The sequence below is a fragment of the Euprymna scolopes genome, chromosome 11 (genome assembly GCF_053919585.1).
Source record: "Euprymna scolopes isolate OS-2025 chromosome 11, ASM5391958v1, whole genome shotgun sequence".
Lineage (NCBI taxonomy): Eukaryota > Metazoa > Mollusca > Cephalopoda > Sepiida > Sepiolidae > Euprymna > Euprymna scolopes.
Window position 1 is genome coordinate 34,049,764 of NC_136492.1, and position 15,421 is coordinate 34,065,184.

Sequence of the window (15,421 nt, forward strand, 5' to 3'; positions counted from 1 at the left end):
GTGTTTGTGTGTGTATGTGTGTTAGTGATTTATATTGTTGGAAATTTTTACAGAACAACTCAACGGACCGAGGCAAATATGAACAAAAAATACAATCACGATTACATAAAATGTGAACGAATGAATAAGAAAACATACTGTACATAAATAGCAAAAGAAAATATAAGATACTTTACTGTGTTATGTAATCAACGATGAGACTATAATATTTCAGACGAGAATACTTCCAGCACTGAAGATATCCGAATAATCAGAGGATGATGATTTGACACATTTTAACTTTTTTCTCCATTTTCTCCTTTGTACTTTGTGTTTCTTCGTTTGTATTGTTATTTAACTTTATTCTAACCTCTAAATTGATTTTAATCTGGTCCTTATAAGGCAGGCGCATGCATCAATTGGTGTTATGACGGTTTCAAATTCCTCACAATATCTTAAACAGAAACAACCACTCTCACGATGCCAATTTTGAATTCTCCGTAGTGCAGTAAACTCTGGAATCATAGTCGTCCCTTTTCATTCACTTCCACGAGAATTTGAGCCCACAATTTATGTATCGTGGATTTATACTATTGCCTACCTATAATAAGTACCTTACTAGCAGCGTTAAATGCCGGGTTTATGCGTCTTTTCTCGGCACTGCATACGTGTAGAATGAGTCTCGAGAAAATTTTGAACCTCTCTTGCCTTTTGTGTTTTCCGCTAAACAGTGTCAGATGCCAGACGATTTCTTAAACATATATCAAATGATAAAATATAGATATTATTATTACCTATTTATAAACTATATAATTGAACCAATGTATGAATATAAACCGTTTATATCCAATGTAAAATAATGAGGGGAAAGTTGGTTATAAACGTGGAACAAATAGTCATTTGAAGAATAGGAAATGACAAAAGGAGGCAACTACGTTGTTTAATTATAAAAAAAAGTAAACCTTTTGAAAATTGCATACGGAATCGAGCAGGTGTACTTAATTGATATGGTCTCCTTAGTGTGGACAGGCATTCGAACCATATAATACAGTATAACGCAAATTATGTATGTTAAAGACAACATACGCCACTGGTATATCGATTTTCTTTACAAAACGGAGACCCGTTTGCTATGATAAAAAAAGTTTCTGCTGAAAATTTGCTATCGAACTGGCAATGTGTTTCATGATTCTGTACCTTCGTTGTATAGATGTAACAGCATCATTTTGATAGTTGGGGGTTAAGATAATAAAGAGGAAATTATGTTCAAATGTCAACTTATACAGGAGGGAAGATTTCGGTCGGAAAAGTCGCTTCATTGTCAGTGATATTGCGGGTTGTGCCATGCTTCCTTTATTTGAAAGCTATTGCGAAATTACTGCCATTTTCTCCTGCACAATTGCACTGTTTTAAATAATGAAGAACACAATATATCTATCGATCAGAGAGAAGGTAATGAAAATTGCATTGTATATTTACACAAGAACCTTTGATGCTTGTTTATTAATAGCCTTAGTACGGTTTCTCAAATGCAATACCTTTCAAAAATATATGCACACCTCCAAAGCTACGTTTAAAGGTCTGGTTTATTTATATTAGTTACTTACAATTATTCAAATTTATAATTAACTTGCACAATAATAAAGGTATTCCCATTATTAATTACCGTATTTACTACTGCAGAAGTTCAGAAACTTGTATATATATATATATATATATATATATATATATATATATATATATATATATATATATACGTCAAACGGTTGTCTACCAAACTTTTGTCTCCACATTAACTTTAAACGATATGTGTTCAAAATCTTCCGGTTGGTTCCGCATTCTCGTTTTTTGCGCTGCTTTGCTTTCTTCCACATCCGATCTACGTGATTTGGTGTTGCCTGTGTTACGACGGGATCTACAATATTAAGGTTGTAGTTCCCCGTTAAATGGTGATACGCCTCCTCTCCTCCCATTTTGCTGAAAACCCTCCAACAGTCTGATACTACCGTGGTCTCCAGCAGAATGTATTTTCTTATTAGTGGAAGGAGGGGTTCGGTACGTTAATCAAAAATCCTCCTTTTTGGGGGGGGGGTCGGCCTATCCACCTTGTGTTTCCGGGGGTTAAAGAAGACATACTCTTCCATTTCGGCCGCATGGCCTGTGCCTGCTATCTGCCGGGGATTCCTAAGGAAGTAATCTCGGCATATACCTCGCAGGAAATTGTTTCAGTTCACAATTGTGTTGCGTGACCGCAACCTACATTCACGCTGGAGATTCGTAGTCGCCATCATCTCGAACGCCCATATCAAAATTCTCGTTGGCTACGCGGCGCGCGCACGCACGTCGAGTTGAAACTAAGCACGCAGTGTTTTGATTGGCTGATAGCCATGTTTCGTCAGACAGAAGCAAAATCTGTGCTGTTGACGTCATGCACTGAACAAATCCAAGCAAATGCTGAGTTATGTCTGGTTCGCTAAATGCACAAGTACACACATTTTAAAGCACGTGTAATTCTGGCGTAATGGTTATCTTACTTATTTCACAGTCTTTAGGTTTAGTTTTCAATTACAGCTCGAGTATTAGTTCTACTTACAAGAAGTGAAGTGTTATTTCAATAACTACAGGCACTAGTGTTTCATGCTTCCGTAATCATCAAGGAAGGAGATCACGATAAACGCTGGTAAAAAGATTCAAACTCCGTTTCATTAGCAAGAGACATACCTCAGTGCCACAGTCTATTGCAACGAAGACCAAGGAAATGTTAACATTAAAAAAAGTACACATTTACTACAGATGAGCTTAAAGTGATCAAGTATCAGGAAGTCACGATCTCGCACACAAGACCAGATGATCTACTTTTCAATTTACAAGATAGTGCTAAACTCTAATGATTTTTATTTTTCCTGACGGGTCGAAAATAATTATAAATTATCAATACTTATTTTTAATATTTACAGACATTAGTGTTTCAGTCTTACGCAATTATCAGTGTAGGAGATAAAGTTCAATGCTTCGTGAAGGATTCTCACGCCCACCACTAAGCTACCATTGACTCCCTTCGCAAGGAACATGCCTAGACATTTTTATATTAATGCAGGTGTGCGCCAAAGGTCGATCTTTGGACTTTTATTATTCATTATAATAATAAGTACCTTCCTGACACATGTGTGCTGTTTTAAATATAATAAATAAATAAAAATGTTATATACGTCCAAACAAATTAAAGGCCGACTTTCTAAGTAAATAAAAAAGAAAAATTAGCTTAAAGGCGGAGCCAATATTAACCGAATTTATCGCTTGAAAAAACAACAATGACATATCTATCTATCTATCTATCTATCTCTCTCTCTCTCTCTCTCTCTCTCTCTCTCTATATATATATATATATATATATATATATATATATATCGGAAAGAGCATTTAAAAATACGCATGATACTATATAATAACTTTCAATTCTGGCCATCTTTATGAGATTTTATTCACAAAATATGATTTTTATTGCACCGTGTCAATAAATATGATCAGCGGTATATATATATATATATATATATATATATATATATATATATATATATATATATATATATATATATATATATATATACATATATATATATATATATATATATATATATATATATATATATATATAATTCACGTTTTCCTGAGTGTGTTTAATACTTTTAAAGATTACTAAGTACCTTAAAACATATTATGTTATAAGCAATTATTCAAAATCTCTGATGTTTTTATTATATAAGATTCTTTTGCCGATACATTAACTATTTGTCATATATATTAGTACTCGAAACCAAAGTAAAAAGCTAATCTTTAGATTTCTCATGAATTTCATCAAAACATACAACAACAGGAATACGAAAATCCGCAGCATTTTCTGTCATCTTAGCATTTTTTTAATCTAATACACCCCGCATAATCGATGTACTTTATCATCATACTTATTTTAATCATCATCATTATTTTAACCATCATACGCATCAAATAGAGCATATTTTCGTTATATTTAAAATTTTTAATTGCAAGCGTAAATTTAAAAAAAAAAGCGTGATAGAAAGATTTTGTTTTAGAAGTTAATTGTGAACAAAGGATTAGACGCTAATGATCCCGTCGCTAAATTTGCGTTAGATAACACATTTATTTGCCTTTTTGTAAAGTTATAATTACTCGAATAAACTACTGAATGAATGTAAATCGAATTTTCTGTTTACTTTATTCGCCTTTTTAATTCTTATTTGGTATTTCATTCTATTTTTCTCTTTTCATTTCAGTTCTTCAAATAAGTTTATTCTAATTCAATATCTATTTCACACTATACCTAATGACATTTGGATGCTTTAGATATAATGTGTTATTGTTTTATAAATTAACCGTTGAGTTTATATCGTATTTCTATATTATCATCAAGGCCGGCAAAAAAGTACAGTTCTTCTTGATCATCTCTATCAACTTCTGCTCCAGTGCTGGGAAGAAGGTTCGGTTCCGCAAGACATGCGTGACACCAACATTACGACGCTTTACAAAAATAAAGTTGATTCCGGTGATTGTAATAATTACTGTGTCATCTTTCTGCTTAGCGTTGTCGCAAAGGTATTCGCCCGTGTTGTATTGAAAAGACTCCAGTTACTCGCAGAGAAAGTTTACCCAGAGGCGCAATACGGTGTTAGAGCAGAAACGTCAACTGTTGACATGAGATTCTACTTACGACAACTACAGAAGTGTCGAAAGCAAAGTAAACCACTGTATCTCGCTTTTATTGATCTCACAAAGGCATCAGAGCTGGTTAGAAGGTTATTATAGTGTATCATGCGTATTTTGAAATGATCTTTCCCATGCAACCATTTGATTTTTTTTTTAAATCAATACTAAAAAAATTACAAATGAAATTTCTAAATTACCGTGTTCAAAATTATTTGCACGGCTTATTATTTTCATCCATTACCAGTATAATTCCAACCAGTGCCATGCTTGACATGCTTTCGTTACCCTTTTTGTAGCCTTATTATGTTTATTTAATGTTAATTGCTACTCAAAAATAGGATGCCCCCCAAACTATTGAGAATGATAACCTCTTTTCATGAAGACATTAAGGGTTCCGTCAAATTCAATGGATCACTTTCAGAATATTTACCCATCCTAAGTGTATTCTGCCCCAACTTATTTTTGGCAGATTTTGAAGATGGCGTCTATATTCGCACAAAAAGAGATGCAAGCCTTTTCAAGGTTGCCCGTCTACGTGCCATGGCCCTCATCAGGGAAATGCTGTTCGCAGATGATGCAGCCTTAGCGCCCCATTATGAGGAAGCCGTCCAACAACACATGTAGCGCCTCGTCCATGCTTGCAACAAGTTTGTTATGACAATAAGCATCAAGAAAACAAATGCCATGGCGCAAGGTGTAAGGCTCCATTATCAATTGGCGATCACATAATTAAGGTGGTGAACGACTTTCCCTATCTAGGCTCCATTATTTCCAACAACCTCTCACTGGACGCTGGGCTAAACACCCGCATTGGTAAAGCAGCAACAGTTATAGTCCGCCTGACAAACAGCGTATAGTAACAACATGCTGACCATAAACACAAAGATGAGGATTTATTAAGCCTATGTCCTCAGCATATAACTCTGCTACAGTGAGACATGGACCTCTAAACGCATCAAAGAGCGCAAACTAAATGCCTTCCAAAATGATCTTAGGCATTACATGGAAGGACCGCGTTCCGAATAAAGACGTTCTTTCCAAAGCAAATCTTCCAAGTATGTTTGTCCTCCTCTCCCAGAGACGTCTACGCTGGCTAGGGCACGTTGTCCGCAATCAATATGGCCGAATGCCCAGACATCCTGTATGGCGAGCTCTTAGCCGGCAGTAGACCAACCCGGTAGAGCACTCCTCAGATTTAAGGATGTGTGCAAAAGGGACTTAAAATCCGACAACATCAACCCTGTTGACCTTGAACCATATGCAGATGAACAGTGGGAGGAGAAGAGAGGCAGGTTCAAAAGGACAGCATTAGCATCAGCATCGACAAAGCATTACAGCGGATATCCCTGCGAAAAATGCAACATAATCTTCCGCTCCCACATCGGTCTGCTTAGTCATAGCAACAGTTGACACCACTCATGATAACCTTCAGGCGCGATTCTTCATCGTCTATCTAAACGGAATGACGTCAGCAACATTTTATCGCGTTTTTATATATTTTTTCTGTGATCTGCTTTACTTACATATTATTCTTATGAATAGAATACAGCGAGGAAATAAATTACCTTAATAATGTCTATTATGTCCTTTTAACGTATTCGTTTGCCGTGTCTCATTGTTTTATAAATTTGTACAGCTAATAAAGGTTAACACTTTACTTAGAATAATAAACACTAATTAAAATAACAAATGAAAAATAGCAACGTTTTTACTGTTGGGTAGATATCCTTCACTATATTAATAAAATGATGTTAGTATTTACCGGCTGTGTGTAATACATTTTAATCGATTTTTTTTGTTAAAGTATTTTCGTGTGAAATGCCAAATGTAATCATATAAACTACACCTTATTGCCTTTCTAATTTTTCATTAAACTCTCAACAGTGTTCTATTTAAAATAAATATGTTGTTCTGATTTAAGCAAATGTGAAAGCACAAACTGTTTTTATAGAAATCAGTTATGATTCAATGAAAAATGCCTACAAATATTGCAATATTTAGACGTATTATATTTATATGTATCATAATAATAATTAGGAAATATGACAATAATCAGAAAAGCGTGACAATGTGATAATTATTATATTTTATATTTTTTATGGAAATTAATAATTTGCATTTTTTTTATTATTTGCACTATGGTTCTCATCTCACAACGTCCTGGTCGATATAACTTTCAATCGTCTTCATATGTGTGTTTATCGAAGTGAGAGTCTTTATATCGGTAATAACATTTTTGTAATCGTACTATTCCCTTCTAGACCAAAATACCGTAAGTTTGCAACAACAGATGCCACATGCAAATTTATGATTAGACTATTATCACTATCTTATGTGACTTTAGAACACCATTTTAGATACATTTATATTATACATAATAAAATTCTACATGCTTTCCTATCGCAACTATCTTTAGAGGAAGTAGTTCATATTTTCCCTTTAAATATCAAGTCGTCTTACCGCTCCTAGTAATCACTGGGAGGTAGTCTGCACTTTAGACTGATATGGGGTTGCACCGCATCGTAACTCATGCCTATAACATAACCAACCCCCTTTTCGTTACAAAAAATAATAAAGTTTCATCAGAACACATCCACTTATTCTGAGTTGATGATCTCTAGCAATTTCTGTATTCCGAACTACGGTATTAGGATGCTAAACGAACGCTAATATATCATTCAAACATGGCGTGATAGCAATGCCTATTAAGCCCTATGAGTAAATTGCTCGCTCGCTTCGTACATTTGTTTCAGTAATTAATTGTATTTTTCCAAACATAGTTACACTTTCTTTCTAAGGAATTCATTTACATATATTTTATTTAAACCTGCGCTAGCTACTGGATTCTCTCGCTGTATATATTCTTCCCAACACTCATCTCTCTCACCCCCATCGCTCGCTTCAGAGGCAAAATAACCTTTTTATTTCCTCTTTTTTTTTCTATCGCTCGCCGCTCGGTTTGTATCTTGAGGTATATATGCTTCGGATTTTAACATTGTTAAACTATTTTTATACTTAACTGTTTATTTTATCACCATTATGATAAAAAATATATAATACTGCGTAATAATTTATTTTACTTTATATATATATATATATATATATACATATATGTATATATATCTTTTCAAATAACTATGTTTATCAAAGTTGATATCTTATATTATTCGTAAAACTGTTGAAATATTTGCTATTCTTCCATATTTCAATTGACTGCTCGCGTGTTTGAAAGTAAAAGACCCGTTTTAGTCAAAATTGCAGATACTTTACACTGATTACCTACGCTAAATGTTAAAGGTAAATTTCATTACATATGGAATTGAATTTGTAGGATTATTATACTTCAATTTCTTTTCCGGGCTGATTATCGACATTGTTCACACGATACTTATTTTTGTAGGGGGGGGGGGATAAATTTGAACATTAGATCAAACTCCAGAATTTTCTTTAGAATGACGATTTTTATATATTTTCGACTATGCTGATTAAAAACAAACTCATTAAAATTTTTCAGATAGAATTACTTATTGAGATATAAAGACCTTTATTATGCACTGTAATTCAATGGCTAAAAGGTTTGTACGCATGCGCGAAAAACAAATCTACTTCTCTCCTTCCGACACTGCCAACCCTGATTTTTTTTAGCATTTGCCACTGTTTATCATGATAAAAGTCTTTGGGAAATTCATTCCACATCGCACCTCCAATAAAAAGGAGTTGCCTTCTCTGAAAGCCGTCTTTTTTACATGGAAGGTATCATTAACATTGGAGATTTGATAAAGTGCCTTACTTAAGTTTGTTTCAAATGTTTTGTATACAATTTATTAAATACAAGAACATATGTTTACGATAGAAGGTATGGGAGTCAATGACTACAATATATATTCTTTACTCTCTATACATGGGGATGTGTGGGGTGTCTATTCCGAACACTGTTTTTAAAATGAGGAGGTTCGTTGTGTCTATTCCAAAAAGCAGTTCTTAACATAAAGGGGTTTGTGACGTCTATTTCACACCCCGTTCTTAACATTACAATGCTCAAAGAACCGAAGTGAAATAAGTGGTAATTCTTTTGTTTTGCACGTTAAAACAAACAACTTAAAACTAGAATTTATTATTAGTGGAAGAGTTTAAAAAAAGAGTAAGACTTGAAAAGCAAACGGACACACTTACGACTGCTACCACTGATTTCCATCAGTCTAAACTGTCCATATACAGCGAGAATTCCTAACCTCAAAAACTTGTTTTTACTGTTCATTATTATTCTAATTGACCATTTATATTCATATTGATTTACTCATTCCTTAAATTGCTTTTTGTTAATTCAAATAGTAGCTGCATGTTATCGCCCCAAACCCTGATTAATCGCCAGTGAAAGTCAGATTATTTTATTTCGGTCACGCCCGCCAATGTCCACAATTGTTCAGGGACGTCACTGGCCACCAACAACAACTGCAACAACTGTATTTTACTTTTATCTGAAGGGGCAGGCTTCGACAGGGCAAAGTCGGTTTCTGGGCTTTCTTTGTTGAAAATGGTTCATATACAATTTATTAAATACAAGAACATATATTTACGATATAAAGCATGTGTGTCAATTACTATAATAGATATTCTTAACCCTGTATAAGACATCGTTATTGTACGATCATTTACATAATTTAAGTTAAGTAACAGGTATACCCGCCAGTATTTAAATGAGCGAAGACTAGGAATTAAGCAGAGCTGTATACTTTGATCGTACTGATTATGCAAACAAGCTACCAACCGGTGATTAAAACGCTGAGCTTTTTAATTATTATCGTCATCTTTTTGACACTAGAAACTGATGACAAATTTTGGTACTCATGCAAAGAGTGATTCAGACGTAACTCAGTTTATCCGGCTTTCCCCGGAACATGACATCAACAGCTGCAGTAAGCTGAGCGTCGCCGATGAAAGCATAACAAGAAAAGAAACCTACCTCAAAAGTTAAGTTCTATTAACTGTAAAGAAAATTGGTATAACAACATTTTCTGTATATATATTTTCAAATAAATAATGTTAAAGATTTTTTTGTTTGAGAAAAGGTTCAAAGGTAAGTCAAATAAATACTTTTAAGGATTTTTTTGTTTTTGTTTGTTTGTTTTTTGAGGGTCTGTTTTTTTCCAGTAAAAACCTGAAAACTAGAAAAGTTGAAATAAAACATTTGTTTTTGTTGTTTTTGGGGTGTTTTTGTTTTCAAGAGAAATACGTGAAAACTATCAAAATTTAAATAATATAAAAACTGATGTTGTTGTTGTTTCCTCAGAGTGTTGGACAGCATCACCTGACGGCAAAGTGGACGCAGAGGTGGTAGCGGACGTGCAAGGAAGCTCGTCATCAATCGGGTAGCTTTCAGCGATGTGAGCGTATATGGAGACAAACGGAGCTTTACCAAATGCTTGACTTTACATAAACTCTAGGAGATATGTGTCCAAAAGCATTCTAATTTTTAGCGTTGTTTTGTTTCTTTTCATATTCTTTGTAGCCTTCGTTTTGGGATCTACGAATTGCGATACTCCTCTTCCCCCATTTTTACATGCCTTCAAACAGTCTGATACAACTGTCGTCCCCGCCAGAATATATTGTTTAAATAATGGAAGGAGGGTTTCTGCATTCTGGTTTGGTACACCCACCAAGAAACCCTCCATTTCGGCAGTGTCGTATGGACCAAATACCTGGACAGGTCTAAGTAATCGGCCATGTTATGCGTTCGTCGGTTGAACAGAGCCTCATCTATCCCCACCGTATGGCCTGGGCCCACTATCTGCCGGAGATTCATAAGAAAATATTCCTCGCAAATGTCTCGCTGGAAATTCTTTCAGTCGGCGATAGTGTGCGTAGAATGTATTCCGCATTCGCGCTGGAAGTGTTTCTGTGTTGCTCGCTCGAACACTCAGAAGCAGATAATTTTAGGTATGATGGCAAATGTCAGCCAGTCCGGATGGATGTAAAAGTATGGTATTTGCTAGCGTGACACCTCCAGGCATACCACTAGCTTACCTTTCCTTTGCACATGTTTCCACATGATGCACAAGTTTTCGTCCGTGCCAGTAATTTTTTTTCTTCACAAAAATCGAGGACTCCGGCTGGTATGTTTAGCTGCTCACTTAAGGCTGTAAAATTCATGTTTTTTATGTGAAAGAAGGAAATAGTGTGCTATTTTTACCTACTTAATTTTCTTTTCTTTCTCTTCCAAATTGTCGTCCACTGCTTTGAATTTTCAACTCGCGCGAACGCGCGTCGCGTTGAAAACCATTGCGCTACATTATCTTGTATTGTCATTGGCTCAGCTTTATGTTACCTCACACAGCTTAAGTTCCTCGGCGATGCTCGCCTTACTCTGGCTGTTGATGCCATGTTTCGAGGAAAGCCGTCTGGACCATTCTCTGCATAAGTAAAATATCACCTGAGCATCATTATCATTTTAGAAAATTATAAAACAAACAATCAAAAAGAAATGCAAGGGAGGGTCAACGTACAATATTATCATGATTCCAATGTCATGCCGACCTAAAATACTTCTTATATATGAGAAACGTATCGCCAAAGCAAGCAATAATGGCGTTTACTTGTACTATGATAAATTGTAGTCTCTTTTAAACACATATTTTTCTCATAAATCCAAACTTCTGCAAACATACATAGATAGTCGTTTTTAGACATAAGCCGACACTAAAATACACAATCAACGGCGCCAATATGCATTCACATGCTCATTGAGACGAGCCAGGCCGATCCGTAGCCTCGCCAATTTTATACGCAATTCACGCTTTCCTTAGTTCGGTTTCCCGCAGGTGAGCTTCTGTCTGATAGTTTCCAACGGTCAGAACAGAAGGTCTTAACATCTGTCACCCACATGCAACTTGTGTTATGACCCACACCCTTTCCAACCTTTGTACAAATCTTTCACCTCATATCGATTTTCGCACTTCTCATTTGGTTTCGTCTTTCTAAAAGCGAGGTGCTATCTTTCTTTACTAAAACTGTAGAATACCTCCACACGAACACCCGCCCGTCTGTTAGAGAAACCGATTCGTTAAATGCTCGATGCACTGACCTGTGAAGATCGTGCTTCGATTGCGAATAAAATAGATGCATAGGCGAGGAAATGTAGTTTAACTTTTCCTAGTAAGTGTTTTCTTTATTTTTTTTGTTTCGCAGATAATGCTTCCAGCTCTTTATAACTCTGAAGACGATCGGTTTTGAAATACAAATTACACTCCACAAATACAATTTCCGTCCAGCCTGGGCAGTTTCGAATCTAGCATGAAATATTCGCAATTTCCATTCATATTTAAAGACTTCAACACGACGGAGATGCTCTCGAATTGTAAGTTTAGAGATCTACTAAGCTTTTTTTATTTAGCGATGTGCATTGCTTTTTGTATATTAATTTACATTCGAAATCATTGATAACACAAACACATAAAAACATTATAATTTCTCTTCGTTTCGTGGTGATCCTAATAGTGTACTACAAAGAAATATAACTGTTGTCCAAACAGTTAGACATTCAATTTCAGTTTGCAAATTTCTCCTTTCTTACTCTAACGCATTGAGATGCCATATGTCTATTGAAACCTTTATTTCGCTTAATTTTAATAGATGTAGATTTATTGCAATATATTTATTTACTGTATATATTTTATTCGTTTTCAAAGTAAACTGTTCATTTCAACAAATCGTTGTTTTCGTATTTAAATTAAATTTACATCTATTTACGATATATTTACATATTTTACCTCGAGGCTCTTTGCCATTCACTTTAGATTAGATCCATTGAGACCCAAAAGAGAATGAGTCTTACTATATCTTTTCAGCTTAATTACTTTCGTTACACGAGTAATCGACATTTTTGGCTTGTTTTATTCCATACAAAGCATATACTTAGTCGGCGAATCCTTCAGGCACCTTATTATTTTCAGTTGTAGATTAAATTGTTCTTTTTATTTTGGAAACGATGAAACATAGTACGAAACTTCTTACGTGTTACAAGGTAACATTTCCTTTGAAGGAGTCAAATACTGATATGCGTGTATTATACTAGTAATTTTTATTTGGTAATTTATGTGGAATTTTTATTCGGTAATTTATGTGGAATAATGAAAAACAAAAACACTCCTCCTCATATTAGTAATTAGTTTCTAAATAACAACGCACTTTTTTCCAATCTGCACATTAATAGGAAAATGCGCTTCGACGGGTTATAAAATGGAATTCCACAGATTTTATGTCTCTTTTTAATCAAAATAAAAAGATTGCTTAAACTTTCGGTGATTTCAAATAACATTTTAATCAGTTTTACTTTCAGTTAATACTCATAATTTTTGTGTACACAGAAAGTGTTATACATACATATATATTGAAAAGTTGAAGACATTAAACATAAATTTAAACTATTAAAGAAAACGCCATTTTCAGCGACATTAAAGGGGCTATAATTATTTTTATTATAATAGTCGCCACGTAAATATTCCCCTTAACCTAAAATGTTGCAGGTGTCTTTTAAGTCGGCAAATGGAAAACCTTTGTTCCTTGAAGGTCCTGGTATGGAGCCGGGATTGAGGGAAATTCTCTGGAAATGAATTCGATCCATTTCCATGGAGATGTTGATAAATGAAATCAGAATTATTATTGTTATTGTTGTCGTTTTTTTGTAATTTTCGTTTTATTATTGCTTATACTTTTAGTTATAATACTATTTTGATTTTGTACACTTAATACTGTCATGTTTTCATTATATTTTAGATTTATTTTATTCTTTACTAATATTTTAGAAGTAGTAGTTTTAGTATTACTATTATTCCTATTATATATTTCTTTTATTAGTATTCTTATTAATTTTAATATCCTTACTATTACTGCAACAATTATTCTAATCATTATTATTTGGCATACTGTTTTGAATGCCATTATTATTATTGTTTTCATTTATTACAATTCTATTGAATATTTATGTTTTTTAGTAAATGGTCCTATATTATCACTATAGTTTGATCTATTAATATCATTATGAGTATCGTTATCAGTCGTACTATCAGTATTTGTATTATATTTTTTCTCAGTATTATTATCATCAATATCATTAGTAGGAATATTATTATTACAATTTTTTGTCTTAATCTAATTTCCCGGGAAACACTGGGATACGGGTAAACTAATTTTAATTAAATATGCTTAGTTATAGCTGTACTTCCTTATACATTCTGAAACGGCTAAGCCTATATTTTGCAAATTTCACACAAAGTTGTGTCTGGTAGTGTTCTTAGATATGTTTTGTACAGAAATTCATCTGATAAGTATAGAAAATCGAATAAATCCAATCTTAAAACAGTCTTTCAACTAAATGTAAAATGTTCCTCCATTTATAATTTTTATAATTGAAATGTAAATTTAAAATGATATCATGAAAAATATAGTTCATGGTTGAATGAATAAGGATAAAAAAACAGTTGTAAAATCTAAACTAATGAATACTGATATATTCCAGAATGAATTGCTGTGTTTAATATATAACCAAGGCTGAAAGGTGAAATCTTTGAAGATCAGAGTTATGCACATGAAGTAATCCATTATGTTCATTGTGGTAAAATTCTTTGAAAAGTCCTTAGAATAAAACAATATTTACCTGAAGATATGTTGGCCAAGAATTATATTCTATAAATAATATATATTAAATTGATATATATTTTTCTCATGTTAAAGATATTAAAATATATTAAAAATATTCTAAAGTGTAAGATAATATTGAATCAACTAAAGAGGGTAAGAAATGTTCATAATTCAGTGGAATTTAAGGTACAAATAAAATACAGTTTTCTTAAACCTATATTTAGGTCGTAAACCACTTGAACGCATCTGGGCGATATTGGGGTTTAAAGGACAGAAAGTAGAAAGCTAGAAAGACAAGACAGAAGAAAGAGGGAGGGTAAATGCTCTCTAATACAGGGTTTAAAGGAATTGGCGTTCACGATGATTAAAGGTAGAGATAAACAGACAAATACTGGAAGGAGTACATATGGTCATACAGGCTCCACTGAGGTTTTAAAATGGCTGCGGGTAACTGCGCATATGCGTCTAATAACTTAAAGATTCTGACTTTCAGAAGCATATATATGGTGACTTATTAATTAGTTATGGTCGCATTTAAATAATTAAATATTCCCATTCATGTAGTTCATTTTAATTCCGCTAATTTCTTAAATTTTAGTGTCACAAAATTGATTAACCCAGGCGTATATGAGTTTATTGATTTTACTTTTTGTATTTTTAATTGTATATTATGCTTAAACATAAACGTTTATATTATTTAACTGAAATACATTTTACATGGGCTAAATTCTATAATTATATTATCATTCAAGATTGGTATAAAATGCTTAAAGAGAAATTAGCAGCTCTTTCTGTATGCTCATTCATTCAACCATGGAATATTTTTGTACGATGAGTTAAATTTAATTTTCAGTTTATGCGCGTACAAGTAACATTTATGATTACCTATATCTATTTTCCTTATAACATTTCTTCCAACGCGATAAGCTATTGATTCAAAATCTACGGATTAAGCAAAAAACTTTATTTTTTGCAATCCTTGCAAATAATACTTTTTTTGTGAATCTAGATGTTTTAATTCAGTCACATAAAAAATAAGGGCGATTCATTAAATTGGAGAACAGCAACCTAGAATAAATCAGGA

The 15,421-nt window shown here is 33.5% G+C and overlaps 1 long non-coding RNA gene across 1 annotated transcript in view; it reads left to right on the forward strand.

The window, feature by feature from the left end:
- LOC145288233 (uncharacterized) overlaps window positions 1-15,421 on the forward strand; it is a 500,017-nt gene that overhangs the window by 298,285 nt on the left and 186,311 nt on the right. The window contains exon 2 of the long non-coding RNA XR_013869269.1: window positions 11,887-12,055. This is a non-coding gene — a long non-coding RNA (uncharacterized LOC145288233). The remainder of the gene's footprint in view (window positions 1-11,886; window positions 12,056-15,421) is intronic.